The following is a 6,149-nucleotide window of genomic DNA, read 5'->3' as shown; positions in this document are numbered from 1 at the left end:
AAGCTACAACCCTAGTTGGAAAAGCAAGATGCTATAAGCCCAGGGGCTCCAACAGGGAAAAATAGCCCAGTGAGGAAAGGAAATAAGGAAATAAATAAATGAAGAGAACAAATTAATAATAAATCGTTCTAAAAAAAGTAACAACGTCAAAACAGACATGTCACATATAAACTATAAACAACATCAAAAACAAATATGTCATATATAAACTATAAAAAGACTCATGTCCGCCTGGTCAACAAAAAAACATTTGCTCCAACTTTGAACTTTTGAAGTTCTACTGATTCCACTACCCGATTAGGAAGATCATTCCACAACTTGGTAACAGCTGGAATAAAACTTCTAGAGTACTGCTTAGTATTGAGCCTCATGATTAAGAAGGCCTGGCTATTAGAATTAACTGCCTGCCTAGTATTACGAACAGGATAGAATTGTCCAGGGAGATCTGAATGTAAAGGATGGTCAGAGTTATGAAAAATCTTATGCAACATGCATAATGAACTAATTGAACTCCTGAGGAGTTTAGTATCATATTCACTAGTCCCCCCATAAAACTCTTGCGTGGAGGGGCTTTAGGGGATATTGAGGTTTTTAGAGCCCCGAGACGTTCCCAGCAAGGGAGTGGGCTTTTCAGTCTATTAGCTGGACTCGCTAAAAGGGTTGCGCCCTTTGTGGCAAAGGCGGTCCTGCCCTCAGCCCTTGAATTTGGGCAAAGTGTCATAGGAGAGTTAAAACACGGGACTAGAGATTTCAAATCAAGCCTTAAACAGAGGGGGTTGGAGGCGCTAAAATCAACAGGACAACGTATTGTTACTGGCAAAGTGAAGGAAAGGAAAAATGTCAAAAGAAATGGGAAGAAAAGAGTAAATAAAAAGAAGATTTCATCACGTAGGAATATAGGATATAAAGACGTGTTTAGTGCAATGTGATTTAATTCTTGTAAATAGGCGCTAGTGTGAATTCATTCAACATGGCATCGAGGCACCGAGAATTGCTGGTCTTGTAGGGAGCGAACTCCCCACCGCAAAACACACCACAAGGGTGGTAGATGCTTTTCCCAGACCTAATCGTTTACGAGTGGTGGAAGCTTCCGTGGTTGATCGGCTAACGAGTTTTATTCTACCAACAAATCTTACATCAGGGGGAGCAATTACTGATCGTTATCTCGAATTTCGTATCAATGGCGTAGAAGGAACACTAATTGATTTATCCAGTTTGAGTATTGAACTTCATTTAAAAGTCACGGCCCCCAAAGGGAGCATGTTTGGGAATGATGTATATGTTGTATTTGCCAATGGTTGGGCAAATACAATCTTCAAGTAGAATCAAATCCCCATTTCAATTACTGGTCTTTCATAAAGTTATTAGCTACAGCAAAGTCTCACACCGTCAAAACAGTCGGACGGCTCGGATATGTTTTCCAAGATTACAAGGGAACATCAATCTCAAACGTTTTACCAGAAGATTATTTTACAAAATTGAACAAAATGGAAAAGGAGTCGGTTGATAAAGGTAAAAGAGTAGGATTGCATCTTATTCATCCACTTATGCTCGATGTGGCTTCAGTAGATGAATTTTTGATGGATTATTCGACGTTCGTATCAAGTTGGAATTAGCACCAAATGCATGGTTCAGTAATTCCACCGCACAGGTCGAAGAATTTCGATTTCATCTAGATGAATCCAGGCTCCATACTGATAAAATTACACAGGCCCACTGGCTTTACTCGCCCTTCATCAGGCGCTTTCAAATCCCAACAGTACGGTGGAAACTGTCTTTGATAAAACACTTTACAGGACATACACGCTAGCCCCTAATCAAACGCAGGCAGCGTTGGATTTACCTTTTAATAAGGTTATACCAGAAAAGTTATACCTCACTATTGTTAACATGGAAAGTTTCAATGGTGTTCTGAATAGGAATCCCATTTATTTTGATCATAATAATCTAAAGCACATAGGGGTCACTATAAATGGTTTCACTTTGTACGACACAAACAGTCAATTACCCGAAAATTATTCTCATCTTCACTACGAGATATTGAAATCTTTAGGCTTAACTTATGACCACCTAATTCATTATGATTGCTACAGCCGGGGTCGGGCGGTCATCGCGTTTAATTTAAAACCTGAAATGGCATTGATGGATACGCTCAAAGTAGAGAAAATGGGGATTTGAGAATCCATTTAACGTTTGATAGGCAAGTCAACGAGAATAAAATTATTTCATTGTTTGGAGAAACCAAGGGTGTGATAACCACCAATCAAACCCAAAATGTATATTGCGATGTCAGGGGGTAATCAATAAAAGTTTTCCTACCGATTTTAAGCGTGCAAATGTTAGGGTCAGATTTTTTTTCCACTAAATGCTATGTCTTTATTCACAAAATTTTATTTTGCATGTATGCTTCGTATAATAAAAGAAACTAAGTTGTAATACGTTTTTTTTTACTCATATATATCAATGTAAGTGATCATTATCCATATATGTTAATGTAAGCGAAAGCCTTAAAACAAATGAGAGAGAGAGAGAGAGAGAGAGAGAGAGAGAGAGAGAGAGAGAGAGAGAGAGAGAGAGAGAGAGAGAGAGAGAGAGATAACGGGGGGGGGGGGGTGCGTGTGAAGTCGATTGCATCACGTTGGCACACAGGAGTTTGTGTTTTAGGATAAAAAAAAATGCACAGGGATGGGCACTTTTCCATAGGCTTAAATTGAAAGGAATGTGGTCAGGGGGGAGGAGGGCCTCGTCTGCATACAAATGCGTGTCATATAATAATAAAAAAAAAAAAAAAAAAAAAAACTGCGTCGTCGGTAGGAACAATGTCACTATCTAGGGGCATGGGTCATCCAGATAGAGAACTCAACGCCTGTCGGTGACCACACACAGAAAACGCCCCCTAGGGGCGGGAGGGGGAAAGAAGTGACTGTCATCCATATAAAGAACTCCACGCCTGCCGGTGACCATACGCATAGAAGAAGTCATATCCTTGGGGGGAGGGGGGGTTGTTTGTGAACATAACCTTACGTTTAAATCCCCAAACTAAGTCGCTCCGGCAGACCCATACCAGACGAACTGAGCAAATGGGACTGAGAAATCCTGACAATACCCCTAAAAAATTAGCAATCCTGACAATACCTCCAAAAATTTAGCATCTGAGGCATATTTCCTACTACTGATAATGTTATAAAGGAAATTAGATTCCAGATAAATCCAGGCAATGCACGAGGAAGTATAGATAGACTCTTACGGTAACAATAGTGATCTATTATAGTTTTCAAACAAGTGTTTATTAAGTCTCTAATTGGTTTCTAATTCGTCTTTAATATTACTATACAAAATGCAAAGATATGAATCGAATTAAAAAACAATATAACATGTTCCTTTACTTTGTGACGAAAGATCTCCCAAACCCCCCCCCCAAAAAAAAAATCATAGGTATAATTATAAAATATGTTAACATTCACTGAATCTGAAGCTATATATATTCGTTTTCACGTTCAAATCTCTTAAATTACTCACGCTGTGTATCTAAATATACTATAATTTAAACTTTTTTTGTTTACTGTATTATGCAACCTATAAGGACGGCTAGCGGGAGTGTCCTTTTATTTAACTTGGAGTTTATTTCATCCTGCCTATTGCTCACTCAAGTGTCAGCACAAAGAAAATGCAAAAGGCAATATACTTAGTACTAGTTATATTCATCTTCTCATAGGCTCATAAACCTATTCCTCCCTTTCCTAGCCTTTAAAAGAACATCATTTACCATAAATGTAAATTTGTAAGGTGCAAGTCTCTTTAATAACTACAGCTGTAATGGAATATATGCAGTAAAGAAAATTGCAAGGGCATAGGTGGGTTTTTTCTGTTGGGTGGAGGGGATTGGGGCTAAAGCTTGAAATGTCAATGACAGCTGAGACTAGCAAACCTAGGAATATTTTACGGGGAAACGCCCTTAGAAGCGATTTCGTATCATCTAACAGTAGATTTTAGAAACAAAAATCATATTTTTTTGGCGGTGGGAGAGGGAGGGGAGTTTTATGAGACCAACAACAAGTTGTACATAATGCCTAATAAAATATCGGTAGGCCTATTTGATAAATCTACCAAAAATCATTCAAACAATATAAAGCTTTACTTTGACCTCATTCACAATAACGATCAAGTCAATGGTATTGTTTTTTGTTTTGTTTTTTCTTCCAAATGACACTGAATTATCATGAAATGACTGAAACTTTTCTGAGTCATTGTACTGTGAAGATAGTTCTATTTCTCGCAAAACACCGAAAGAACATTAGCTGTGTCTGTCGCTGGTATAACAAGCAACATTTTAACAATAATTTACGCGCACCAAGGTCTTTCATGAATAAACTCAACTATTTGGTGTTTTATTTCTGAAGGACAAAGCTATGAAGAGTACAGTTTCAGATTCTGTATATACGTTATTAAGTTTCGGTATGCTTTAGCTCAATTTGACTATGGTGAATTCTGTCTAAATATATGATTTAAGATTATTAATTAAAAAATGGCATCCAAAATGTAATGGTTACAATAATAGCTATTCAGGAAATTCGTGGTTACATGAAATTGTTCAGGATAAACAAATTTTGTGTTTATATCTCAAGTAATAAATGATTAAATGACTGCAAAGTTTATTCTTCCTCAATGCCACTTATTGACAACTTAACTAACCAATTTCCATAAACAGAATGTAACCAAAAAAAGAAAAAAAAATGACATCATGACAAATAATTAATTTTAACATAAAATTTGTCAGGATGTAAAACGCTTATACTTTTTTTTTACTTTCCTTTTAGGATACTTACGTAATGAAATATCTGTTACTCGAGTCCACTTGACAGGTGGTAATAAGTGGTTTAGGGAATGGAAAAACTTCGCCACTATCCAATCATATGTTACAAGTGATAGTAGATAACAATAGTATGCCTTTCTTTTCACAGATTATCATTTATGTTTTTTTTTTTTTTTTTTTTTTTAAATTTGATTTCATCAGAATATTTGTCTATAACACCATGATGTTCATATTTCTTATTAGGATTGTATGCTATAGAGTAGTGATAAAATCGCCAAACCAAAATATGATTAAGGACATGTCTGAGGCCTTGGTCCTGCGGTGGGCTTAAAACAGCTGATTTGTTTTATTTTGAAAGTTTTAATAGAAAAATTATCTTAATATTATTATTATTATTATTATTATTATTATTATTATTATTATTATTATTATTATTATTATTATTATTATTATTATTTATTATTATTATTATTGTTATTATTATTATTATTAATGTTATTATTATTATTAAAAAAAATTTATTTTAATTATGAACAATATTGGAAATATTAAAATAAGTAAGGTTTTGTTATATCACTTATTGAACTATGAAATACAGGCTTGAGGTAACCAGTTGTATTTTACATTTAAACTTTAGTTAGGCTTCATGTACATTTCACTAACATCTCATCTGAGATGTAGGATCGTTTCCATTACTCTCCTGACTTTCAAAAGAGTATACTGAAAAATTATAAATAAGTATATTATTTGGGGTCATCATATTTGTTAACAGGAGAAATATCATTCTATTCATCTAATTTTGATTTCAACGTTATTTTTTGGGTAGAGCAAGGAAATGTTATTGAATTGAGTTGCGATGTTCGATAACTTTAATTTTTATTTATGAATGTCATCCACATTCCTTTCTTCGATCCATTGCACATATGATGTTCATTGAAGTAGCAAAATATTGGTTTTCTTTAAGTCATATACCTCATTTACTTACCATTTATAGCAAAATCCTATCTGGACTGATGTAAAGTGGGTCTCTTCTTTCTTTGAATCCATCTATGATATTTCATTTGAAAAATAAAGTTTTCATTCTCCTGTTTTATTTCTAATTGATGGTATTTTGTTGTTTGTTATCATATTCCTATCTCCATTTCATCAACATTCTAGAAATATGACCATTTAGGTAGACAAACATATGTTTATTTATCGGAAGAAATGGATATCAGATCAATTGTCGAATGAATTGAAGTTATTCAATCTGCGTTGACGATGACTTTATAATGAGTCTTTCATACTTCTTTTGTTACCAGAATAGCTGCAGTTATTGTTACTTAATCAGCAACAT

Source organism: Palaemon carinicauda, chromosome 23 (assembly GCF_036898095.1).
Source record: "Palaemon carinicauda isolate YSFRI2023 chromosome 23, ASM3689809v2, whole genome shotgun sequence".
Classification (NCBI taxonomy): domain Eukaryota; kingdom Metazoa; phylum Arthropoda; class Malacostraca; order Decapoda; family Palaemonidae; genus Palaemon; species Palaemon carinicauda.
The sequence above is the reverse complement of the archived record's forward strand: the minus strand, read 5'-3'. Positions refer to the sequence as shown.